This window comes from Carcharhinus amblyrhynchos, chromosome 3 (assembly GCF_965287045.1).
Source record: "Carcharhinus amblyrhynchos chromosome 3, sCarAmb.v2.hapA, whole genome shotgun sequence".
NCBI lineage: Eukaryota > Metazoa > Chordata > Chondrichthyes > Carcharhiniformes > Carcharhinidae > Carcharhinus > Carcharhinus amblyrhynchos.
Genome location: NC_137326.1, coordinates 62,062,487 through 62,090,132, shown reverse-complemented (window position 1 = coordinate 62,090,132; position 27,646 = coordinate 62,062,487). Strand labels below are relative to the sequence as shown.

At 44.0% G+C, this 27,646-nt stretch overlaps 1 protein-coding gene across 6 annotated transcripts in view; it reads left to right on the top strand.

Moving 5' to 3' along the window:
• The window catches only part of ip6k1 (inositol hexakisphosphate kinase 1), a 102,034-nt gene that overhangs the window by 12,984 nt on the left and 61,404 nt on the right, over positions 1–27,646 (top strand). Inside the window, exons 3-4 of one of the 6 annotated variants that reach the window (XM_080184638.1) lie at positions 3,956–4,013; positions 13,752–13,840. The exons of 2 other annotated variants lie outside the window; for them this stretch is intronic. The gene's annotated coding sequence lies outside the window, so the exon portion shown is untranslated. Of the gene's footprint in view, positions 1–3,955; positions 4,014–13,751; positions 13,841–19,538; positions 19,698–27,646 lie in introns of all 6 variants that reach the window. 3 more of the 6 variants (XM_080184672.1, XM_080184646.1, XM_080184661.1) reach the window with 3 other exon arrangements.

Sequence of the window (27,646 nt, the reverse complement as noted above, 5' to 3'; positions counted from 1 at the left end):
AGTGGGGTGAAGGGTATTGACACTGTCCTTTGTCACAATGACAAAGTGCACAGAAGGGTGTGTTGTCTGCCTGGTGCTCGGGTCCGGGATGTCGCAGCTGGGCTGCAGAGGAACCTGGAGTGGGAGGGTGAGAATCCGGTCGTTGTGATTCATGTGGGTGCTGGCGACGTAAGCAAAATGCAGACTGAGGATCTGGGGAGGGAGTATGAAAAGCTGGGAATGAATTAAAAAGTAGAACCGACAAGGTAGTTATCTCTGGGCTACTGCCTAAACCGAGTGCAGACGGGCGTAGGGTTGACAGGATTAAGGAAGTGAATGGGTGGCTCAGGGATTGGTGTGGGAGGAATGGGTTTGAATTTATGGGGCATTGGCACCAGTATTGGGGTAGGTGGGACCTGTTCGGGCGGGATGGGGTTGGTCTGAACCGTGCTGGGACCAGAGTGCTGGCGAATCGAGAAAAGAGGACTGTAGACAGGGCTTTAAACTAATTAGGGGGGAGGGAGGGTGCGAGGGTAGGTGACCTTACGAGGTCTAAAGTTAAGGAGAGTGTACATGTAAGGGAAGAGGCCGAAGATGTCCCAATAATAGAGGGAGTAGGGGGCGTGAGTATAGTTGGTGGCGTTGCGGCAAATAGGGTCCAGGTGAAGGCTGGGATGAAAGCATTTTATCTGAATGCATGAAGCATTCGGAATAAAGTGGATGAGCTGATGGCGCAGATCGACACAAATGGATACGATCTGGTGGCCATTACAGAGACGTGGCTGCAGGGTGACAGGGACTGGGAGCTGAATGTACAGGGCTATCAAGTGTTTAGGAAGGATAGGCAGGAGGGAAAAGGGTGGGGCGTAGCTCTGCTGATTAAGGATAGCATCACGGTGGTAGCAAGGGATGATATTGGAGCCAAGGAGCAGAGGGTGGAATCGTTGTGGGTGGAGATTAGGAACAGCAAAGGGAGGAAGACGCTGGTGGGTGTCGTCTATAGGCCCCCGAATAATGATCTGGAGGTGGGGCGGGCTGTTAACGCGCAAATAAGTGCGGCGTGCAGGAATGGGACGGCCGTAGTTATGGGGGATTTCAATCTGCATATTGATTGGTCGACCCATGTTGGACGTGGGGGGCTCGAGGAAGAGTCCTTGGAATGCTGCCGGGATAGTTTCCTCGAGCAGTGTGTGTTGGAGCCGACGAGGGAGCGAGCTATCTTGGATCTGGTGCTATGTAATGAAGCGGGTAGAATTAGGGAACTTGTGGTGAAGGATCCTCTTGGGGAGAGTGATCATTGTATGGTGGAGTTTCTGGTGCAGATGGAGGAGGAGAAAGTGGGTTCCCGGACACGCGTCCTTTGTTTGAATAGAGGGGAGTACGGTAGGATGAGAGAAGAATTGGCGAATGTGGACTGGGAGAGTGTGTTGGAGGGAGGGTCTGTTGAGCAGTGGAGGATCTTTAAGGAGATCTTTCTTGGTGCTCAACGGAAATTTATTCCGATGGTCAAAAAGGATAGTAGGAGGAGAGGTAATAAGCCGTGGATAACGAAGGAGGTGAAGGAAAGTGTTAAACTAAAAGCGGAGGAATTTAGAGTAGCTAAGAGTAGTGGGCGAGAAGAGGATTGGGAGAGGTTTAAATGTCAACAAAGATTGACAAAGAAGTTGATAAGGAAGGGAAGGAGAAACTATGAAGCTGGGCTAGCGCTTAATATAAAAAAGGATAGCAAGAGTTTTTATAAATATATAAAAAGGAAGAGGCTGGCTAGGGTGAATGTTGGTCCTTTAGAGGATGAGAAAGGGGACCTAGTGGTAGGGGATGGGGATATGGCTAAGGTATTGAATAACTTTTTTGTTTCTGTCTTCATGGAGGAGGACGTGAATAATTTGCCAGGTGTTAGCGATGGAAAGGTGGTAGGACTGGAGGGTCTTAATGACATTACTGTTACTAGAAAGGCGGTGCTCGACAGACTGGAGGGGCTGATTGTGGACAAGTCCCCAGGACCGGATGGAATGCATCCGAGGGTTCTGAAAGAAATGGCGAAGGTGATAGTGGATGCCTTGGTGGTTATTTTCCAAACGTCGCTGGATTCCGGGGAAGTGCTGGATGATTGGAAAACGGCTAATGTTACGCTGTTGTTTAAGAAGGGTGCCAAGCAAAAGGCGGGGAATTATAGGCCGGTTAGTTTAACGTCTGTGGTAGGTAAAATGTTAGAATCTGTCATTAAGGAGGAAATTGCGAGGCATCTTGAAGGGAATTGCTTGATAGAGCAGACGCAGCACGGTTTCATTAAAGGGAAGTCGTGTCTGACAAATTTACTGGAGTTCTATGAGGATGTGTCTAGGGCAGTGGATAGAGGAGAGCCGGTGGATGTGGTCTTTCTAGATTTTCAGAAGGCGTTTGACAAAGTGCCTCACAAGAGGTTATTGCAGAAGGTCGAGGGACATGGAGTTGGGGGTAGGGTGTTAGCGTGGATAGAGGATTGGTTGTCAAATAGGAGGCAGAGAGTGGGGGTCAACGGGTGCTATTCGGATTGGCGGATGGTGACTAGTGGAGTGCCCCAGGGGTCGGTGCTGGGGCCTCAGCTTTTTACCATTTATGTAGATGATCTGGAGGAGGGAACCGAGTGTAGAGTGTCGAAATTTGCTGATGACACCAAGATTGGGGGAACGGCAAATTGTGCGGAGGGTGTGGAGAGTCTGCAGAAGGATCTAGATAGGCTGGGCGAATGGGCCAGGAAATGGCAAATGGAATTTAATGTTGGCAAGTGTGAGGTGGTCCACTTTGGTAGGAAGAATGGTAGGAAGGACGATTACTTACGGGGCGAAAAACTGCAGCAGGCGACGGTGCAGAGGGACCTCGGGGTCCTTGTGCATGAGTCGCAAAAACCCAGCTTGCAGGTGCAACAGGTGGTCAGGAAGGCGAATGGGATGCTGGCCTTCATAGCGAAGGGGATTGAATATAAAAGTAGGGAGGTCTTGCTGCAGCTGTATAGGGCATTGGTGAGGCCGCAACTGGAGTACTGTGTGCATTTTTGGGCGCCGCACCTGCGCAAAGATATTTTGGCCTTGGAGGGAGTGCAGAGGAGGTTTACTAGGCTGATGCCGGAGTTGAGGGGGTTGAACTATGAGGAGAGGCTGAATAAACTGGGCTTGTACTCGTTAGAGTTTAGAAGAATGAGGGGAGATCTCATTGAGACGTATAAGATGATGAATGGGATGGATAGGATAGAGGTGGAAAGACTCTTCCCACTCAAAAAAGACAATAGGACTAGGGGGCACAGCCTCAAGATAAAAGGGGGACGGTTTAGAACGGAGTTGAGGAGGAACTTCTTCACGCAAAGGGTGGTGAATCTCTGGAATTCTCTGCCCGTTGAAGTGGTGGAGGCTGCCTCGCTAAATATTTTTAAGACGCGGGTTGATGGGTTTTTGATAGGAGAGGGGATTAAGGGTTATGGGGAGAGGGCGGGAATGTGGAACTGAGCCGCGACAGATCAGCCATGATCTTATTGAATGGCGGGGCAGACTCGAAGGGCTGGATGGCCTACTCCTGCTCCTATTTCTTATGTTCTTATGATTACCTCTTTTGCCACTATTCTAGCCACCATGATAGCAGTACAATTTGTAGTAGGGAACGCTTCTACCCACCTGGTGAACTGGTCTATAATAACCAGACAATAGGTTTTGCCATGGGATTGTGGTAGTGGCCCTTGAAATCCATTTGAAGATGTTCCTGAGGTCTCTTTGGTCGGGGCTGATGTCCCATCTTAATTTTTATGGGTCGACCAGGGTTGTGTTGTGCGCTGTCATGCATTGGTGACAGTGCTGGGCTATGTCTCTTCCCATTCCTTTCCACCATCATTCATTTCCTAACTTAGTTATCATAGCCTTTCTTCCCACGTGAGAGTCCATGGTGTAGTTCCATTAGGGTGTTTTGTATGCACTCTGGTGCCATTACCTTATCTTCTCGTCTCCAGATGTTCGGTCCCTTTGATCGCTCCCTGTGCTTCCCACTTTCCCTTTTCCTCTTTCGAGGTAAGTCCCGAATATCTATTTGGTCTCCTGTTTGTTTTGTACTGTTATTGGCAGCTCACCAACTGTCTCCTGTCCTAAGGCTAATTGTGTTGCTCTATCTGCAGTTGGTTCCCCTTGAAATTTGACCAATCTGGATTAAAGCTTCCTAGTTCTTTCTGGTGCGCTTTAATTTGTATTACTGTGGCTTTTCGGGAGTTCCCACTAGCTTTTAACAATGCCTCAATTCTTTGTTGGCATCTAATGGGAGTTCCTCCCGTGGTTATGAACCCCCTTCTACCCCATATATCCCAAATGCGTACCGACTATGTGTGTTTACCCTTGTGCCTTCAGATAACTCTAGTGCCTGTGTGAGTGCCATTAGTTCTGCTACGTGCGCAGATAGACCTCTGTCAATTCTTTCTGACCTTACTGTTTCTAGTTTGTCATTCACTACACACATTTGCGTAAACCATCTACAAAAAGGGTCTCCTCAGCTATTGTTAAGGGTACATCCTTTATCCTACCACCTTCTACATCCATATCTATATGCCCACAATTGTGTGGCTCTCCTGTGTCTAAAATCCCTTCTGCTGGATTATTTCCTGTGTCCCTTATTTTTATTATGGATTTCCTTGGAGGTAGAAGGACAGCTTCCTATTTAGCCCTTCTCACGTTTGAGGCGGACCTTAGCTTTCCCATATTCAGCATTTCCACCAAAGTGTGTTTGGTGTGGAGGATTATATTCCCTGTCGTTATTATTGGCTTGCTAACCTTTACGGCCCAGGCGGCGCAATCCAAGGCGGCTACGCACTTTGGCAGTCCGGTGACTACCGGCCCTTCTGCAGATGAATAGTAACCTATGGGTCTCTTTTTGTTGCCATGCTCCTGTGTTACCACTGAGGAATAGAACCCTCCCTCATTACTACAATGTATGTGGAACTCGTTATTGGAATCTGGTAATCCTAGTCCAGGGGCTGATATCAGTCCTGTTTTTAATTTGTTGTAAGCCTCTTCCTGCTCAGACCCCCATTCTATGCATTTAAAGCTAGGTTTCCCCCTTTAACTAGTTTTTGTATAGGTTCTGCCAATTTTGCAAATCTTGGGATAAAACTTTGGCTATGTTAAACAGTCCCAGTACCTTCCTAACTCCTCTTACGGCGACAGGCCGCAACATTTGTTGTACTGCTGCCTTTCGGTCTGTTGGCATTTCTTTAAGCCCTTGGGATATAAGGTTTTCTAAGTGCAGGACCTGTGTTTTCCCCATTTGTGCCCTTTTGGGACTTATCTTCAACGCTGCGGTTTTTAGTTCGTTTAATACTAGATATAGTGCTTCCTGATGTCCTGACTTGGATTCTGAAGCTATTAAGATATCATCTACATGTTGTAGGGTTGTGCTATCCTCTGGCAGTTCTACCCTGTTCAGGATGTCGCTCATTACTCGAAGGAAAATAGCAGGGCTGTTGTGGAATTCCTGCAGTGGGCGAGTTCAAGTATACTGTTTGTTTCCCACTGTAAAGGCGAATTTGTCCTGGGATTCAGAATCCAAGGGAGGGACCAGAATCTGTTGACTGTATCTAATACTGTGAATATTTTGTGCTCCTATGACAGTCCATTCAGGATTGTTGAGGGGCTTGCTACAATGGGGTGCAAGACAGGACAGTCAGAAAACTAGAATATGGAACGTGACTTTGTTGAGTCTGGTGTAATCTATCGTGAGCCTATAGCTTCCGTCAGGTTTGCTCACTGGCCAGGTTGGGGAGTTAGTGGTACTCGTGGTTTCCCTCAGAATTCCTTTTTCCACTAACCCTTTAACTACCTCCACTGCAGCTTTCGCTGCTTCTGATTTTATTGGGTATTGTCGGTGGGGCTTATGCTCTGGTCCAGGTACCTTTATTGGGTCTGTTTTAGTTAAGCCGGTATCTAATTTTGTTTTAGCCCATACCTCTGGGGACGGAGGCACAGATGACTCCGAACCCTCCCGCCTCTAATTCCCAATCTCCGGTGGTGGCTGTGGCCATCTTAATAGTTTCAAGGTGACTTGAGTTTCCCTATTCTAATTTTCTGACCATCCTGTCTTGACAGTAAAAAGTCTGACAACACCAGGTTTTAGTCCAACCTATTTATTTGATAATATTCTCACAAGCTTTCGAGGGGTTACCCTCTTCGTCAGGTGAATGGAGAGTTCTGGCCTCAGACAGAGCATATAAAGCACAGACAGTTTAGAGATTACTGATTAAAATGCGAATCCTTACACCTAACCTGCTGTTCAAGACCTGAAGTGGCTGACAATGTGAGTGGTAGGAGCACTGATCACAGTTTAAAGAGATGTGTATTGTCTCCAGACAGTACAGTAAGTGAGGTTTTGCAAACCCAGGCAAGTCACGGGGGTTACAGATAGTGCGACATGAACCCAAGATCCCTGTTGAGACCGTCCTCATGTGTGCGGAACTTGGCTATCAGTCTCTGCTCAGCGACTCTGCGCTGTCGTGTGTTGTGAAGGCCGCCTTGGAGAATGCTTACCCGAAGGTCAGAGGCTGAATGCCCGTGACCACTGAAGTGTTCGCCAACAGGAAGGGAACAGTCTTGCCTGGTGACTGTCGAGCGATGTTCATTCATCCGTTGTCGTAGCGTCTGCATGGTCTCCCCAATGTACCATGCTTCGGGACATCCTTTCTTGCAACGTATCAGGTAGACAATGTTGGCCGAGTTGCAAGAGTATTTACCATGTACCTGGTGGATGGTATTCTCACGTGTGATGATGGTATCCATGTCGATGATCCGGCATGTCTTGCAGAGGTTGCTGTGACAGGGTTGTGTGGTATTGTGGTCACTGTTCTCCTGAAGGCTGGGTAGTTTGCTGCGAACAATGGTCTGTTTGAGGTTGTGTGGTTGTCTGAAAGCAAGAAGTGGGGGTGTGGGGATGGCCCTGGCGAGATGTTCGTCTTCATCAATGATATGTTGAAGACTCCGGAGAAGATGTCGTAGCTTCTCCGCTCCGGGGAAGTACTGGACGACGAAGGGAACTCTGTCCACTGTGTCCCGTGTTTGTCTTCTGAGGAGATCGGTGCGGTTTTTTGCTGTGGCGCATCGAAACTGCCGATCTATGAGTCGAGCACCATATCCTGTTCTTATGAGGGCATCTTTCAGGGTCTGGAGGTGTCTGTCACGATCCTCCTCATCTGAGCAAATCCTGTGTATACGGAGGGCTTGTCCATAGGGAATAGCTTCTTTAACATGTTTAGGGTGGAAGCTGGAGAAGTGGAGCATTGTGAGATTGTCTGTGGGCTTGCGGTACAGTGAGGTGCTGAGGTGACCGTCCTTAATGGAGATGCGTGTGTCCAAGAATGCAACTGATTCTGGGGAATAGTCCATGGTGAGTCTGATGGTGGGGTGGAATTTGTTGATATCATCATATAGTTGTTTCAGTGATTGTTCACCATGAGGCCAGAGGAAGAAAATGTCATCGATGTATCTAGTGTACAGCATCGGTTGAAGATTCTGTGCAGTGAAGAAGTCTTGTTCGAACCTGTGCATGAAGATGTTGGCATATTGAGGCGCAAATTTGGTCCCCATGGCTGTTCCATGTGTCTGGATGAAAAACTGGTCGTTGAAGGTGAAGACATTGTGGTCCAGGATAAAGCGGATGAGTTGTAAAATTGCATCTGGAAACTGGCAGTTGTCAGCATTGAGTACTGATGCAGTCGCAGCAATGCCATCGTCGTGGGGGATGTTGGTGTAGAGCGCTGAGACATCCATTGTGACGAGGAGTGTCCCTGGTTCAACTGCTCCATGTGTGCTGAGTTTCAGTAGGAATTCCGTAGTGTCGCGACAAAAGCTGGGGGTTCTTTGTACAATGGGTTTCAGGATGCCCTCGACGTAGCCGGAGAGGTTCTCACACAGAGTTCCATTGCCCGATCCTGTCTTGGCCAGATTAATTCCTCCTTTCCACGGTCTATCAAAATCTCATATTCTTTCATTAAATCATTTCCCATTATTGTACCCTCATTATTTTTACACACACAAAACCTCATTGGTATATACAAATTATTTATTTCTACTAACGTGGTCTCGCTCAGGTAGGCAAGTGTTTTGTTCCCTCCTATCCCGGTTAGGTAAATCATTTTACTTGTGGGTAAGGGTAGGTCGGTGACAGATATGGATGCTTCTGTGTCCACCGGCATCTCACGTTGCCTGCCACCGAACAGTGCAGACACGTAAATCCTTCCCTCCTCCTTACCGTTATAAATGGGGGCTGCAGACCGTCAGTCTTGCTGACCTTGGAGGTTTCTTGGTTCCTCCAGTTCTGCTATGGTCATGGATCGGGTTGGGGGTTTGTCTCAACATGCTGCTTCTGTGTGTTCATTTTTATTACCGTGACTACAGTGTTTGCCACTGCTTCCAAACTTGTTTCCTCTCCTTGGGACCCTGCAATCCCTTGCAAAGTGCCCTTTTTGGCCACAATTGTGGCAAGTCAGTTTGGATTTAGTTCTGTTTCTGTGACTTTAAGCAGCTACTCTTTCTAGCCTTATTCTTGGCTGGGATTTCTCTTCTCTGCCTCCTGGTATGCCACTAGCCCATTCTACCAGTTCATCGTAATCTTGGGACGTAATCACTCCCATTTTTAGGACGGTTTGGCAAGCGTAAGAGAGCCCATCCTTGAAAGCCTGGATGAATGCTCAATCCCCATGGCCTGGGTTTTCTTGCCCTGAGCATTTCTGGTATATTTTGAACAACTGTTTCCCGTACTCAGAAGCTCCTTTCCCTTTTAGCTGCTTGGTCGTGGTAGTTCTGCTCCAGTTAGTAGGAGCGTTTACTAAAACTTTGATTTTTCTGTTTTAAACCGGTTGGAGGGTACCTGTTGAGCACCTTTTTCTGCTGTTAGGGCAACTACATGTGTCCAACGTCCCTCACTATAATCTTGTGCTGGAGAAGTGGCATGTCCACCTGCTACCTGCCTCCACTTATCCACTGGACAGGCTGCCCTGACCAGTTGGTGTATGTCTCTCAGGTGTAGTTGGTATCCTACCCATATTATATCTAATTCTTCCCAGAATTTGTGCTTCTAGGTTGCAGTTTACCCAGGGAAGCCATTAACTGCTGTCTTTCGCCTGGGGTGAATGGCTTATAATTGGCTTTTGGCTGCGCATCTGTTCCCCTTCAGGTTATTGGCGTTAAGTTGTGTTCTAGTGCTTCCCACTCCTCTGGGGGAGCGGTTAGTCCCTGTTGCGTGGACTCATAAGGAGGTAGAGGAACAGTTTCCCCTTCCAATCGATTCTCTTCTACACTTGGTTTTGTTTCTCCAGTTCCCTTACTCTGGATTCTCTCGAATCTTTTCTTTATCTTCACTCCACTTTTTAGTAGAGGCGACTACTTGTTCAATTAGTCCCGCTAATTGATGTACCAATAATACCCCTGCCGCCTTTGTCTTGATTCGCATTTCCTCATCTATCCACTTTCTCTGCTGCTCTGAGGTCTGAGGAGGCCTAATGCAGCCATCCCTTTGCATCCTCTTTATTAACGTTTGTCTGTCTGTCATGTACACTTCAATAAGAGATCCTGCAGGTCCTCACTTAGTTTCTTTATCTGCCATCTTGCAGACTTCACTACCCCTGGTCACTATTGCCACTTTAGCAATGTGTTTTAGGCACTGTACAGCCATGATTATTTCCTAGTAATGTGTTCTCTTTACCGTAGGGACTTCACTACCCCCAGCCACTATTACTACTCTAGCACCATGTTTTATTACCATCTCAGGGTTTCAGTTTATACTCATGGCTCCACTATTACTGCTTCGGCAATGTGTTTCTCCACCAGAGTCCGGCTCTAGATCAGAGTTGATCAGCTCCTTTTCTGCACCACTTTACAACATTGACAGTCCAGTATCCAACTATACAAACTTGCATGCAAACAGGTGGCAACACTGCATTTGTTCACCACTACAGAGTTTGATGTGAACTGACCTTGGCCACTTGTGCTTCACAATCCGAAGTGCCCTTGGTGCCTCTACACCCACTTCAGGGTCCTGACTTTCGTGTGGGGGATATCCCCTCTTAACAAGGCTGCACCTTTGAGACAGGCACTTCCTTGTCCTCTAGTTGGTCAGCACAAGTAACAGTTACTTATCACTATACCATCAGGAGTTAGTACTTATTTCTATAATACCCCTTAATTTTAACCCCCTTTAAACTGTATTATTGACCTCGTCTGATTTCCATAGATTCAGTGATCTCTACCCCGGCATTCCAATCGTGGCCAATTGATTGAACTTGCCAATAATAAGATCCTTGCCGACTACACCAATTGTTGTGGGAAATTTACCACTTCGGAGTCAGACTTGGAGGTTCAACAAAACAGCTTTATTTCAGACAAAGCTTTGGGAGAAAACACTGGTACTCTGCAGTACTTGGCAGCTACCTTCTCAATTACACTATAGTAGTTGAGCATCTTTATACTTTTTAGACAATAGATAGTACAGACACTAGCCATTAACACATGGTTACAAGTTGATAGGCAGATACGGATATTGACAGTTAATACGTTGTTACAAGCAAACAGATACAGACGTGGGCGGTTAACACATTATTGTACATAGAATGGATACATTTATGCAGTTATGCCCTCTACCAATGACTGGTTTCGATATATGCATTTTATCATTTATGTCCCCATCAGTGGCTTATCTCATTATCAGACTCATTGTTCTGGGTCTGCTCTTATCTCAAGTCTTAAGGTGCCCAGGTCTGACCACTTTGCTGCAGCAATTCAGATACTACAGGTTTTAACTCTGTGTTACTGTCTGTGCCCAAAGCCAGTGCCTTTTAATGTCCCTTCCCAGAGTTCATTTTGTGTGCCAGGCAACCATTTTGTGTCCATCACTTTAATTTCACCATAACACTACAATGTGATGACCAGAACTGCATGGAGTACTCCAGTTGCAACCTAACCAGCATTTTATACAGTTCCAATGTGACCTCGGTGGTCTTGTATTCTATGCCTTGGCTAATAAAGAAAAGTATCCAATATACCTTTTTAACCACCTTACTTACCGGGCCATCTTCAAGGCTTTGTGGATATGCACTTCAGGGTCCCTCAGTACTTACCAGGTCCCACCATTCATAGTGCAGTTGTCTTGTTAGCCCTCCCCAAGTCCTCCTCTCTCTTTTCCGGGTTGAATTCAGTTCATCACTGCCCTGCCTACTTGACCAGTCTTGTGAATACCTGCAGGTGTTCTCACTATTTGCCATCTTACCAATTTTCGCGTCATCTGCAAACTTCTCTATCATACTCATTATATTTAAGATGAAATCATTAATTTATAGCACAAATAGCAAGGGTGCCAGCACTGAGTCCTGCGGAACCCAACTGAAACGGGGAGCCTTCCCCTACCATCATCCTCTTTCCTGCCTCTCAGCCAATTTTGGAGCCAATATGTCACTTTGCCTTAGATCCCATAGGCCCCTATTTTATTGACTGGTCTCCATGAGGCATCCTATTAGCAATTTTGCTAAAATCCATATAGATCATATCAGATAAGAACATAGGAGCAGAGTAGGCCATTCAGCTTCTCGAGTATGCTCTGCCATTCAATAAGATCATGCCTGATCTGTGACATTATCCTCATCAACACTCGTGGTTATCTCCTCAAAATTCTCAATCAAATTTGTCAAACGCAACCTTCCCTTAACAAATCCATGCTGACTCTCCCTGATCAATCCATATCTATCCAGCTCAACCTTCAACACCATAATTCCAACAAAACTCATCTCCAAACTTTGTGACCTAGAGCTCTGTTCCTCCCTCTGCAACTGGATCCTTAACTTCCTAACCCATAGACTGTAATTGGTAAGGATATATAATGACACCACCTCCATGATTATCCTCAATACTGGTGCCTACAAGGCTGTGTCCTCAGCCCTTACCAAAGTTTTGGTACACTTAGGACTTTGTGGCCAAATTCTGCTTCAGCTCTATTTCCAAGTTTGCTGATGACACCACCGTAGTGGGTCGGATCTTAGACAATGATGAGGCGGAGTGCAGGAATGAGACAGAGAATCTACTGAGACAGTACAAAGCAATAATCTTTCCGTCAATTCACTAAAACGAAAAGTTAGTCATCAGGAAACATAGTAGAGGACATTTGCCAGTCTACATTAATGGTGATGAAGTGGAGATGGTTAAGAACTTCCAAGTTCCTAGATATTCAGATCACCAACAATCTGTCCTGGACTATCCATACTGACACTACATTTGAGAAAGTTTATCAATACTTCTACTTTCTCAGAAGGCTAAGGAAATTCAGCATGCCCATTACAATTCACCAGTTTTTACAGATGCATGACAGAAAGCATCCTATCCAGATGTACCAAAGCTTGGTATGGCTCCTGACTACAAGAAACTACAAAGGATTGTGAATGTAGCCCAGTCCATCACGCAAACCAGCCTCCCACCCATTGACTCTGTCTACACTTCTTGCTGCCTCGGGAAAGCAGTCAGCATAATCAAGGACCCCACGCACGCCGAATATGTTCTCTTCCACCTTCTTCCATTGGGAAAAAGATGCAAAAGTCTGAGATCATGTACCAACAGACTCAAGAACAGCTTCTTCCCTGCTGTCATCAGACATGTAAACGGTCCTATCCTATATTAAGCTGATCTTTCTCTTCACCCTACCTGTAGCTTCAACATTATATTCTGCACTCTATCCTTTTCCTTTGTGTGCTTCATGAGCGGTATGTTTTACCTGTATAGCGCGCAAGGAACAGTACTATTTAGTATATCCCAATGTATGTGCCAAATCAAATCAAGTGCAGATGTATTCTGTCCGTCAGAAACCTTTCAAAAAACTTCCCCCCCACTGATGTTAGACTGACAGACTCAAATTATTGGCCAATCCTTTCCTCCCTTTCTTAATAATGGAAGTGTTAGCAGTTCTCCAGTTCACCTATGGCCAGAGAGGATTGGAAAATTACCATCAGTGCCTCTGATATCTCCTTCCTCGCCTCTTATCCATTGACTGTGTCTACACTGCCCACTATCTTGGCAAAGCAGCAAGCATAATTAAGGATTCCACACACCCCAAACATTCTCTCTTCCACCACCTATCGTAGGGAAAAAGATAAAAAATTTTAAGGTCACGTACCAACCGACTCGAGAACAGCTTCTTCCTGCTGCTGTCAGACTTTTGAATGGACCTACCTCACATTAAGTTGATTTTTCTCTATACCCTAGCTATGACTGTAACACTACATTCTGCACTGGCCTGTTTCCTCCTGTATGAACAGTATGCTTTGTCTATATAGCATGCGAGAAACAATACTTTTCACTATGTTAATACCTGTGACAATAAATCATATCAAATCAATTTTATGGGTCGGAGGACACTTTAAGCCATAATTCACTAACCAGCAACTGAAGTTTCATGAGAACAGGTGAGGTGATGGTTGGAAGGGGAAATTCAGCAGCTGCGGAAAAGATTTAAAGTGTGAAGAGCTTTTGCAGCAAAGCACTTAATCCCCAGCAACTGGTTTGTTATAGCAATAAAGCCTCTTAGCTGGGTCACCTTTGTGCTCTTTCATAGCACACTGCTGATTCGATAGTCTGCCTTTCTCTGATCTAATTACTCGTTTGTTTTCGAGTGTTGGATGTGTGTAATCAGCTGAGAGGGTGGGTGCTTTGCAACGTGCTAATGACTGACATGCATGTCATTATTGTGCGAAAGGAGTTCATGCTGGCATCGTATGCACTGTTCTGGTTTCACAGATGCTGGAGAGAAATGTATAGGAAGCAGACTTCAGCTGGCTGATTTGAAGGCTACAATCTGCCAGCAGTTTCTTGGTCTGAGTGAATAGGTAAGTAGACTGGATGTGGCTGTAGTGATCCTGTGAGAAAGCAAACTATTTGTAACTATTACACAAATCAAACTTTCAGTGACTCTCGAAGCATGTAAGGCATGTCATTGTAATATTTTTGGGCTCAAAGAACTTCAGTAGAAATTGTTAGCAGCACTGTGATCAGCTGTCCTGCTGAATTGTTTTCAGTATATTCAGCAGCAGACCTTTTTGCTGAAAGTAGACAGTGTTAGTATAAATATAGTTATGTTCAGGGTAACAACATTTGAAATATAGACAGTTTTCTGATTAATTCGATTGCATAATTTATCACAGGTAATTTTCTACATCTTAATGCAGTTTTGTTTTTCCATTTAAGTTGTTAAAAAAAAAGTGCTGGAAAATTGTGGTATTTTCTTTGCTGTTAGTCGTTCTGTGTGTAGAACTACAAATTAAGGTAGATTATTTTGCATCTAGTACTGCAGCTGCAGGCCATCAGACCCAGTCCTTTTGAAAGAAGTGACTGATGGAAGAAATAACGAGATTTCGAGAACAAATTTTAAAATCTTAGGATGTCCCAAAGTGCTTAACAATTAATGAAATAAATTTTTGTCATGTAGTATGTGGAAATGCAATGTTGGTCAGGAGAACTTCCCACTCTTCAAATTGTGGCCATGCAATCTTTTGTATCTAGCTGAGAGCAAAGAGGTTTTCAATTAACATCTTATTTGAAAGGCGACACCTCCAGTCCAGCAGCTGCATTTGACTGAGTACAGCATTAAGAAGCCCAAGTAAAACTGGAGTCAGTGGCAACTGGGGAGAACTCTCCAGTAGTTGTCATACCTGGCACACACAGGAAGATGGTTGTGATGATTGGAGGTCAATCATCTCAGCTCCAGGACATCACTGCAGAAGTTCCTTAGGTTAATGTACTAGGCACAACCATCTTCATCTGCTTCACCTTCCTTCCATCATAAGGTCAGAAGTGGGGATGTTCGCTGATGATTCCACAATGTTCAGTGCCATTTGTGATTCCTCAAACTGAAGCAGTCCAAGTGTAAAATCCAAAACCTGGGCAATATCCAGATTTGGGTTGACAAGTAATATATGTACCACATAAATACCAGGCATTCTGTCTAACAAGAGAGAATCTAACCATCGCCTTGCCATTCAATGGCATTGTCATCACTGAATTCCCCCACTATCAACATCTTAGGGGTGGTTACCGTTAACCAGAAACTCAACTGGATTAGTCCTATAAAACTGTGGCTACAAGAGTAGGTTAGAGGCAAGGAATCCTGCGGTGAGTAACTTACTACCTGACTCATCATAGCCTGTTCACAATCTACAAGGCACAAGCTGGGGTATGATGGACTACTTTCCACTTGCCCGGATGAGTGCACTCCCGACTACAAGAAGCTTGAAGCCGTGCAGGACAAAGCCGCCTGCTTGATTGACATCCTTTCCACAGACATTCACTCCCTCCACCGCCAGCGTACAGTAGCAGCATTGTATAGCGTCTACAAGATGCACTGTAGGAATTCACTCAGGCTCTTTAGTACCTTGCAAACCCACCTTCACTACCACCTACAAGGAAGGACAGGGCAGGAGATGCATGGGTTTGCAAGGTACTAAAGAGCCTGAGTGAATTCCTACAGTGCATCTTGTAGATGCTATACAATGCTGGTGCATGACAACACCACCACCTGGAAGCTCCTCTCCAAGCCACTCACCATTCCGACTTAGAAATATATCTCCATTCCTTCACTGTCACTGGGCCAAAATCCTGGAATTCCCTCCCCGTTAGCACTGTGGATGTAGCTCCACCTCATGGATTGCAGTATTTCAAGAAGGCAGCTCACCACCACCACCTCAAGGGCAGTTAACACTGGGCAATAAATGCTAGCCTAACCAGCGATGCCCACAATCCATAAATGAATTTTAAAAAAGCTACTCTTCGCCTCTCCGTAAGATTCCTTTTCTTTCATGCTATAAAACCTCTGGTTGCATGCATCTACCCAGAGATGTAGTATTTCTTTTCTAGGAATAATAACTTTCTTTGTAATCTAATTTTTTAATGTAAATCTCATTACCAAATTTACCACCGAACAATTATTCCTTATATTCTGTCAATCCTGTCTTCAATGGTTAGTGTTGAATTACTCCAAAGCTTTGGTCTGTAAATGCCTGTCATCTCCTCTTCACATCTGATTGTGAGGTTTGTCATGTCATTGTTTCCTTATAATGTGAATGCGCAATAGATTGAATGACTTTTTTCTGTTTCTTATTCAATGAATCTGTCAAACCGTTGACTCTTTCTGCCTTGTGTTAAAATTGAGTTTTGCTGAATGAGAAACGTGAAAGTTTTTGTCTTCCACTCATTGGGACAAAGACAAAAGTGCCAAATTTCAAGTGATCAAACTAATTTATGCAACAGAAGAAAAGGGTGATGATTGGTTGGCAACCAGCTCTGATTGGACAAGTTGCTATGGAGAGAGCAACGGGGAACTTTAAGCTCCCCAAGATCTCTGGTAATTCAAAAAAGGCACAAGGCTTCAACTTGCTGTTTTTTTAAAACAGAGAACAAGTGCTTGTGTAAGAATATGTGTAATTTCTCAAATTGGTTATTAGCGTAGCTGTTCATGCAAATTGGTTATTAGCGTAGCTGTTCAAGTGGTGTCCAATCATGGAATCACATCTAACAGCAGATGTGTTTTGGGTTTTGCAAGTACGGGTTGGTTGAATATGGTCTGTACTCTGCCTATTGCAAACAACCGAGGGAACTTGCTGTTTGATTCAATCAGCCAGTCACTGGGACTTGCAGCCTTCATTTGTAGACTATATTGGTCAATTTGTATGATTGGCAAAAATCTTTTTAAGCTGATGACATCATCCTGTTGTAGAAAATACCTATTGCATAGCTACTGCGTAGTAGCAGTGTGAAACACTTGCTTACTCTGTTCACATTTTTCAGATATTTTGCTTTTTCAGGGTAATTTGAGATCATTTGCAGGTGTGATTGAACAATCCTGAGTGTACCCCAACAACAGTTTAATCACTTGAGCTCATAATGAGACTCATGTATGCTTGCTGGAAGTTACATTATTCATGTATAACAACTTGTTCTCTGCAAATGAAAGGAATATGTTCAAGCCTCACCTTTTGGAATTGCCCTTTTGGGAGCCTATAGTTCACTATTGCTTTTTCCATGGCTACACCTTGGTCAATCAAAGTGGGTTTGCCAACCAATCAGCACCCTTTCCTTCTGTTTGAAATTTGACATTCTTGGATTTGTTCTGATGAATGCAATTTGTCTCTCCCCAGCAAGATGCAAGTTTTGTACTGTCAAACGACTGTTTAAAATTAAATATTGTTGCTTCTTTGGGCTTAAGACTGGCTGCTCTAGGAAATTATCTCAATTCCATTCAGTAAGTCTATTCCCAACCTTGAGCTGCTGTCTTTGTCCAGTTTGAATACTGGTTAAAATCTCCCAATCTTGAAGTATTTGTCTTTCAGCTTTCCATGATCCATATATCATGTGCTATTCACTGATTACGTTGCTGCTATTCCCTGTAACTCCCACTACTTTAATGTTGCACAACTCAGTGCTCTTTCTAGTCACAATACTAGTATGAAAAAATGCCATCTGTAATTGATGACAGGCCTAATGAAAGATCATTGAGCTGAAATGTTAACTGTTTCTCTCTCCACGGATATTGCCAGTCCTGCTGACTGTTTTCCTGTGTTTTCTATTTTTATTTTAGATTTCCAGCATCTGCTGTATTTTGCTTCTGTAGTTGAACAGTAGGATACGTTTCATAATTCTCATGAATGTGGTGCAAAAATGTTGTCTATCCACAATTTTAACTTATTTAACTCAATTTGCTGGTTCAGCATCTGACTGTGGGGTTTTTTAACATGCATGCTTAGGAAAAACGCTGGAATTTAAAGTGTTTTCCTTGGACCTGCAGAATGGCAAGCTGAGGAGCGCTCAGCTTCTAATTATAGAAACAAAAGCCAAGTATGCACTGACAGTGGGTGGTGGGCTTGTCCATTGTGAGGTGATTGTTTGAATGTTGGATTGTTAGCAGGCAGTTACCGTGAACATTTAACAAATATGATCAAGTTTACATCATTGCCTATCGTGTAACTGTCAAGGTGTGGGGAATTTAATACCTCTGATCTGATATTTGACACATTATTCATAATTCAAAATAGTACAGTAGAGACACATTGCATTGTCCTGCTTTCAGATACCAAATTTCAGAAGATGGTTTATGATAAAGTGGAGCAAGTGAAAAGGCAACAAAGATGGGCAGAGTAGAACCGTGCAAATGAAATCAAATGGTTTATATACTTTGTTACCAATGTGAAGGATGCTTCACTTAGATAACACTAACTTTTCTCCCACCATCCACCTGTAAACAGAAAAGCGTTATTGAATTGTTTCCCTCTTTATAAGCAGTGGCATATTCCTCAACCCCTCAGTTTTGGTGGTATCCAGTTTTCTATAACAACCCTAGAGAAAATGCGAGATAGGATGAACTCAGTTTATTTGCACACATTCTAAACATGAAAAAAGGATTCACAATGTTCCCCTCACCTTCAGACAGTAAACAGATGGACAGAGAAAATGAAGATTTATAGTACAGAGACCACAGACGAAAGAAATATTGTTTTGCATGTATTCTAGTCCAGAATCAAAGTCCGATGAAGTATTCCTTCACGGGGGTCACTAGGCTGAAAGCCTGTGTTCACTTCTCGGTAGTATTGACTTCACACGATGAGATGGGCATGCAGAGGTAAATCAAGCTTGAAGCAAAGGCACAGTACTTCCGACAGCAGTATGGATGGTGCCAGATGTTCAACCTGGGCAGAGCTGCTCTTCTGTGAGGCTAGTCAGATGTATTTTATAAAAATATCCAATGTGACGCGAGGTTCTACGCAACTTGATTCAGATTTTCATGTTTCCTGATGTCCTGGCCTCATTGTGAAAAATTCTTGCCCTCCTGGCCTGAGTAATTTCTAGATTTTAAAAGAAATAAACCTGCATTGCATTGAAGACCCTTAAATCTTGATACATAAGCAAATTTTGCAGACAGTAATGTGTGTTCCTTGCACCTTCTTCATGTTTGCAGAAATTAATGGGCTAGACCATTGCAAATTATGTCTTTTTGAGGCAGAAATCCGTGTTTACAGGAATCCTAACAAATATCACTTTCGTGAAACTTGGTATAAGTTTACAGTACAATTATAAAATTACACAGAGCAAAAACTGCATTTGAACTCTTCTGATTGGCACCCTCAAACTGTTTCCAGTATTGGTGATATGCCCCTTTCCACAAGCACAGTTTAAAGTAAGCTCTGCAGCAACTAAAGTTTGGGAAGAAAATCCATCATTTTACTGTTCCATGTTATCATGGTTCAAGTGCACATATTACAAAACTCAGATCCTACCAAAGCTTTACTGAAATCCCAATCACAAAACTGTTTCTGAGCTTATGTTGTCTTTTTGTATCTATAGTAATGCCGTTCAAAACAGCACCCACATTAGATTTTGTAACAGAAATATAGATATCTTTAGAAGATACTTTAATCACTGTGCAACTACTGCAGAATCACCTCAAATGAAACCGAGGAATGTTCAACCTCAGCCACTGCTGGGTATAATGTTGCAGATTGATATTGTGTTCTGATGGTGTAAAATTTACTTCGTCAGGGTTCCTGTTTCAGATTGTTGGAAAGTAGGTGAATGTGGACACAGGATGAGGACAGAACCAGACTCAGTTGACAAAAAGGAGTTGAGGCCAGAAGTCTGATTTCAAGAAGAAAATAAATATAGCTCTTGGCTAAAAGGATCAAGGGATATGGGAGGAAGGTAGGATCAGGATATTGAATTTGATGATCAGCCATGATCAAAACGAATGACGGAGTAAGCTGGAAGAACCAAATTTACTGCTATTCTATTTTCTTGTATTACCTATGTTTCTACGACTGTGATACCTTCCATAGTTCACTGCCTTGGATCATCCACACAGAATGGCTTCCTGGGTTCCCCAATATCAAACTTCATAGATGCAGGTGAAGGCCATTCAGCCTTTTGAACTTGTTCTGCTATTCAGTTAAATCATGGCTGATCTGTATTTGAACTCTATTTACCCATCTTGGATTTATATCCCTTAGCAACCTAATTTTTTCTCTGCAGTCTAGGGATTCTATGGTTCTAACCTAAAAAATATTATCAATCCCAGTTTTCAAATTTTCAACTGACCTAGCCTCAACAGTCCAATGAGAACATTAGACTTTAGGACAGCGAAGGAGACAATTGTCTCAATATTATGAGTAACCAGCCATCTGTGAAGAAAATAGACAAAATAATATTTTATTATAAAAGTTTTCTCCAAGCCACACACCATCCTGACTTGGAACAATATCATTGTCCCTTCATTGTCACTGTATCAACATCCTGAAACTCCCTTCCCAAAAGCACTATATCTACACCACATGGGCTGTAGTAGCCTCAAAGCCAACTTCTTGATTGGGGGTGGACAATAATTGTGGACCTTGTTAATGATGCTCACATCCCATGAACAATTTTTTTAAAACAAAGGACCAACAAGGTTGTCAACGAACTTCAGCTCAATTGATGAGCTAGGGTCTGAGCTTCAGATGCTGCAGCACATCCGGGAGGGGGAAGAGTTACCTGGACACTTCGTCTAAGGAGCCAGTTACGTCCTATAGATAAGTAGCTTTAATTCGGTCAGTCATCAGGGCAGCAGGATGTGACTGCAGGTGAGGCAGGTAGAGGGATCCTGAATTCATGAACATAGGAGCCTCAGCTCTTGACCTTGTCCAACAGCTATGAGGTATTTGCCCCGTGTGGCTGAGGGAAAGGGCTGTAAAGAGGATGAGCTAGCTGGCCATTGCACTGTGGTGCAGGAGGCCACTCAAGAGGGGGGAGTGAAAGAGTTGTAGGGGATTCTGTAATTAGGGGAATTGATAGCATCCTTTGTAATCAGAATCGAGAGTCCCACACGGTATGTTGCCTGCCCTGTGTCAGGGTGAGGGACATCTGACTGGCTTGAAAAGATATTGGAGTGGGAGGGTGAGGATTCAGTTGTTCTGGTCCACATTAAGACAAACAACATAGCGTTGCCTGCCGCACAGTCTGTTTTAACCCTTATACGGTGGACAAATAACTACAAGTAGATGTCTTATTAGTACAACCAATATTTACTTAAACCCACACAATCAATAATCACCCACCCGATCAACAATAAGTTATCATACAGAAAATACTAGAATTCAAGTCCAATACAAGACCTTGACTTAACTTTGCGTGACTGGCTAGTACCCAAGCAAATATTGGCCTTTATCTGTGCGCTGGTCTCGGTAGTCGTCTGCGTAGTCTGGTCCTTTGGTCTGGCCTGGCACTTTGGCTCTGTAAGAAGTCTCACAACACCAGGTTAAAGTCCAACCAGTTTATTTGATAGTAAACCCACAAGCAGGGGTAGTAGTGTAGTGCAGGCTTGCAGCGGGCTGAAAAGCTTGAGTGTGTGGACACTAAGAAAGAGGATGTGTTGGAGCTTTTGAATAGCATCAAGATAGATAAGTCGCTGGGACCAGATGGGATGTACCCCAGGTTACTGTGGGAGGTGAGGGAAGAGATTGCAGAGCTGCTGGCAACGATCTTTGCGTCATCGATGGAGACGGGAGAGGTTCCGCAGGATTGGAGGATTGCAAATGTGTCTCCTATATTCAAGAAAGGGAATGGAGATAGCCCAGGAAATTATCAACCAGTGAGTCTAACCTCACTGGTAAATTGATGGAAAAGATCCTGAGAGACAAGATTTATGAACGTTTAGAGAAGTATAGTATGATCAAAAGTAGCCAGCACAGCTTTGTTAAGGCAGATCGTGTCTTTACGAGCCTGGTTGAGTTTTTTGAAAATGTGATGAAACACATTGATGAAGGAAGAGCAGTATGTGGTTTATATGGACTTCAAGGCGTTTGATAAGGTCCCCCATGCAAGGCTTATTGAGAAAGTGAAGGGGCATGGGATCCAAGGGGATGTTGCTATGTAGATCCAGAACTGGCTTGCCTGCAGAAGGCAGGGAGTGGTTGTAGATGGGTCTTTTTCTGCATGGAGGTCGGTTACCAGTGAAATGCCCTAGGGATCTGTTCTGGGACCCTTGCTGTTTGTGATTTTTATAAATGACCTGGATGAGGAAGTGGAGGGATGGGCTGGTAAGTTTGCCAACGACACGAAGGTCAGAGGTGTTGTGGATAATTTGGAGGGATGTCAGAAGTTGCAGTGTGACATGGGATGCAAGACTGGGCAGAGAAGTGGTCGATGGACTTCAACCCGGATAAATATGTAGTGGCACATTTTGGCAGGTCAAATGGGATGAAGGAATATAATACTAAGGGTAAGACTCTTAGCGCTGTAGAAGATCAGAAGGATCTTGGGGTCTGGGTTCATAGGACTCTCAAATCGGCTTCACAGGTAGAAGATGTGGTTAAGAAGGCGGATGGCCTTCATCAGTCAAGGAATTGAGTTTAGCAACTGGGAGATAATGCTGCAGCTGTATAAGACCCTGGTCAGACCCCACTTGGAGTACTGTGCTCAGTTCTGGTTGCCTCATTACAGGAAGGATGTGGAAGCCATTGAAAGTGTGAAGAGGAGACTTACAAGGATGTTACCTGGATTGAGTGGCATGCCTTACGAGGATAGGTTGAGAAAGCTCGATCTTTTCTCCTTTTGAGAGATGAAGGATGAGAGGGGACCTGATAGAGATGTATAAGATGATGAGAGGTGTTGATCAGGTGGACTCTGAGGCTTTCCCCCAGGGCTGAAATGGCTGCCACAAGAGGACACAGGTTTAAGGTGCTGGAGTGTAGGCACAGAGGAGATGTCAGGGGTAAGTTTTTCACTGAGGGTGGTGGATGAGTGGAATCGGCTACCATCGGTGGTGGTGGAGGCAAATTCGTTAGAGTCTTTTAAGAGATTTCTGGATGAGTACGTGGGACTTAATAGGATTGAGGGTTATAGGTAAGCCTAGTGGGTAGAGATAAGATCGGTGTGACTTGTGGGCCAAAGGGCCTGTTTGTGCTGTAGTTTTTCTATGATTCTATATGTTGGCATCTCCACATCACTCTGGCTCTGGTCATCCTTCCTTCCTTCTAGGGTGTGGTGGCTGTCCTCATGCTGGTCGTCACTGGCAATGTTCACTGTTGTTGTAGCTCGTTCATGTGGCCAGAGAGAGAGATTCCTGGTTGCACAGCACCCTTTATACCCCGTTTGGTTTCACGTCCCTTTTTGGCCATTGCCAATCGATTGATCAGGACTTGATCAACCTGATTGGACTCTTATCAGGTGCTACCACATCGATCTCTGGGTGTGTCCCCAATGGCCATGTCTATAGGTGCTGGAGGCATATAGGTCACGTACCTCCCTCCTAAATAAACATTCATGATGCCCTTATGTCTGGTACACAATCCAGTGTGACCAGAAAGTCTCTCTCATCCTACAGATGAAACAAGCCAGTGTGACTATAAAGTCCCTTCCATCCTGGAGATGACCCATCATATCCTGTTTATTCACTTGTCAGGATTGCAGCCTTTTTTTCTCTGTCTTTAAACTGCAGCCTGTCGGTTTAGCTTCTTGTCCAATTGTCCCAGAGTGCTTTAAAAATTGCCATTTTAGATGGCCCGTTTGGCCACAATAGACAGGACTAGGAAAGAGGACCTGTTTGGGGATTATCAGGCACTCGGCACTAAACTGAATAACAGGTCTTCAAGGGTTATAATCTCTGGATTACTACCTGAGCCATGTGCAAATTGGCATAGGGATGAGAAAATAAGGGAAGTAAACACATAGCTAAAGGAGTGGTGTGGGAAAGAGTGGTTCCATTTCATGGGGCATTGGCATCAGTATTGGAACAGGAAAGATCTGTACCATTGGAACGATTTTCACTTAAAACTGATCTGGGACTAGTGTTATAGTGGAAAGGATAAATAGGATGATCACAAGGACTTAAAACTATCAAGTGGGAGGAAAAGGAAGGGTAAAACTACAGGAAATATAGTTAATGGGATGCAAAGCAGCAGGTTAGCATGTCGGGAGAAGGTTTCAACTACGTGGAAAATTATAAAAAAAGTTAAAAGGAAGGAGAATTCAGGAGATGTTGTTAATGGAGGTGTTAGGATTCAAAATGAAGGTATAAAATCTAGTATAGGGACACGATATCTAAATGCTCATAGCATTCAAAACAAGGTAAGTGAGTTGATGGCACAAATAACAAAGAGCAAAGAAAATTACAGCACAGGAACAGGCCGTTCGGCCCTCCAAACCTGCACTGACTATGCTGCCAGACTGAACTAAAATCCTCCACCTTTCTGGGGACCAAATTCCCTCTATTCCCATCCTATTTATGTATTTGTCAAGATGGCCCTGAAAAGTCACTATCATATCTGCTTCCGCTACCTCCCCTGACAGTGTGTTCCGGGCACCCACTAACTTCTGAGTTTAAAAAAATACTTGCCTCGTACATCTCCTTTAAACCTTGCCCTTCACACCTTAAATTTATGCCCCTTAGTGATTGACTCTTCCACCCTGTGGTAAAGCATCTGACTATCCACTCTGTCCATGCCTGTCATAATCTTGTAGACTTCTATCAGGTCGTCCCTCAACCTCTCTCATTCCAGTGAGAGCAAACCAAGTTTTACTAAACTTTCCTCGTAGCTAATGCCCTCCATACCAGCAACATCCTGGTAATCTTTTCTGTACCCTTTCCAAAGCCTCCATATCCTTCTGGTAGTGTGGTGACTAGAATTGAACACTATATTCCAAGTGCAGTCTAACTAAGGTTCTATAATGCTGCAACATGACTTGCCAATTTTTAAACTCAGTGTCCCAGCCGGTGAAGGCAAGCATGCAGTATGCCTTCTTGACTACCTTTGGAATGCCTTGCCTGCAACAGTAGTAGACTTGCCAATATTAAGGGCATTTAAATGGTCATTGGATTATCATATGGATGATATTGGAATAATGTAGGTTAGATGGCCTTTACATTGGTTTCACAGGTCGGCGCAACATCAAGGGCCAAAAGGCCTATACTGTGCTGTTATGTTCAATATTCTCCACCTGCATTGTCACTTCCAGTGATCTATGTACTTGTACACCCAGATCCCTCTGTCTATCAATACTCTTAAGGGTTATGTCATTTACTGTATATTTCCTATCTGTATTAGACCTTCAAAATGTATTAAGTCACATTTGTCCGGATTGCACTCCATCTGCCATCTCTCCACCCAAGTCTCTAAGCTATCTATGTCCTGCTGTATCCTCTGACGGTCCTCATCATTGTCTGCAAATCCACCAATCTTTGTCTCATCTGCAAACTTACTAATCAAACCAGTTTTGTTTTCCTCCAGATCATTTTTACATATATTACAAACAGCAAAGTTCCCAGCACTGATCCCTGAGAAATGCCACTTGTCATACCCTCCATTCAAAAATGCACCCTTCCACTACTACCCTCTGTCTTCTATGACCGAGCCAATTCTGTGTCCATCTTGCTAGCTCACCTCTGATCCTGTGCAACTTCACCTTCTGCACCAGTCTGCCATGAGGGACCTTGTCAAAGGCCTGCCTTAAATCCATGTAGACAATATCCACTGCCCTAACTTCATCAATCATCTTTGTCACTTCCTCAAAACTCAATCAGGTTAGTGCAAAATGACCTCCCCTTCACAAAACCATGTTACCTCTCACTAATATGCTGTCTCAGAGAATCCTCTCCAGTAATTTCCCTACCACTGACATAAGGCTCACCGACCTGTAATTACCTGGATTATCCTTCCTACCTTTTAAACAAAAGAGCACCATTGGCCATTCTTCAATCCTCTGGGACCTCCCCTGTCGCCAATGAGGATACAAAGATTCCTCTCAAGGCTCCAGCAATTTCCTCCCTTGCCCCTCTCAGTATTCTGGGGTATATCCCATCAGGTCCTAAGACATTGTCTACCTTGATGTTTCTCAAGACCTCCCAGTACCTTCTCATTTCTGATCTCAACATGATTCAAACTATCTACATAGTCTTCCCTAGACTCATCATCCACCAGGTCCTTCTCTTTGGTGAATATTGACGCAAAGTACTCATTTTACTACCTTGTTCATGTCCTCTGGCTCCATGCATAGATTCGCTCCCCCACCCTTGAGTGGGCCAACCATCTCCCTGGCTACCTTCTTGCTCTTTACATATGAATGAAAAGTCTTGGGAATTTCCTTAATCCTGTTGGCCAGTGACATTTTGTGACCCTTCTAGCCCTCCTTGCTTAAGTTTCTTTCTGTATTCCACACTTGCTTCGTGTGTTCCAGCCATGACAAATGCTTCCTTTTTCTCTTTGACTAGGCTCACAATATCTCTCATTATCCAAGAATCCTGAAACTTGCCACACTTATCCTTCATCCTTACAGGAATGTGCTTGTCCTGAATTCCTATCAACTTACACTTGAAAACCTCCCACATGCCAGACATTGATTTGCCCTCAAACATCTGCCCCCAATCTACATTCTTCAGTTCCTGCCTGAACGTGCAAGATGTAATTAGCCTTCCCCCAGTTTAGCACCTTTACTTGAGGAATGCACATCTTTATCCATCAGTACCTTAAAGCTTACTGAATTGTGATCACTGTTCCCGAACTGCTTCCCTGCTGAAACATGGACCACCTGGCCGGGGTCATTCCCCAATACCAGGTCCAGTATAGCCCCTTCCCTAATTGGACTATCTACCTACTGTTCCAAGAAGTCTTCCTGGATGCTCCTTACAAATTCTGCCCCATTCATGCCCCTAGCACTAAGTGAGTCCCGGTCAATATAGGGGAAGTTAAAATCTCCCACCACAACAACCCTGTTACTTTTACACTGTGCCAAAATCTACCTACATATCTGTTCCTCTTTTTCCTACTGGCTGTTGGGTGGCCCATAGTAAACTGGCAACATTGCTACTACATCATCGCCACTGAGTATGATTTAGTGGCCACTATAGAGGACGATTGCAGGGTGGTCATAATTGAGAGTTAAATATCCAGGGGTATCAGATTATTCAGAAGGACAGATAGGAAGATAACAGAGGTAGTGTAGCTTTGATATTTAAGAATGACATCAGGAGGTAGTGAGACATGACAGGTTCTATGGAGAAAAAGGTTGACTCCATTTGGGTGGAAATCAGAAATAGTAGAGAGAAAAGAATCACTGATAGGTGTAGCCTATAGGCCATCAAATAATAACATCACAGTGAGGCAGGCAATGAACAAAGAAATAACTGATGCATGTCACAATGGTACGGTAATTACCATGGGGGTTTTTAATCTACATGTCGATTAGTCAAACCAGGTCGGTCAATGCAGCTTTGAGGAAGAGTTTGTAGAATGTATCCCCAATAGTTTCCTCGAACAGTATGTAATGGAACCTACATGAAAGCAAGCTATCCTAGATCTGGTCCCATGTAATGAGACAGGAATAATCAATGATCTCAGAGTTAGGGATCCTCTTGGAAGGAGCAGTCGCAGAATAGTTGCATTTAAAATGCAGGTGCAGGGTGAGATGATGAAATCTAATACCAGTGTCCTGTGCTTAAACAAAGGCTACAATGGGATAAGGAAGGAGTTGGCTAAGGTAGACTGGGCGCAAAGACTTTATAGTGCTCCAATTAAACAACAGTGGAGAAGTTTTAAAGCGATTTTTTTTTTTCACAATGCTCAGCAAAAGTATATAACAGTGAAAAGGGATAATCAACCATTGGTATCTAAGGAAATAAAGGA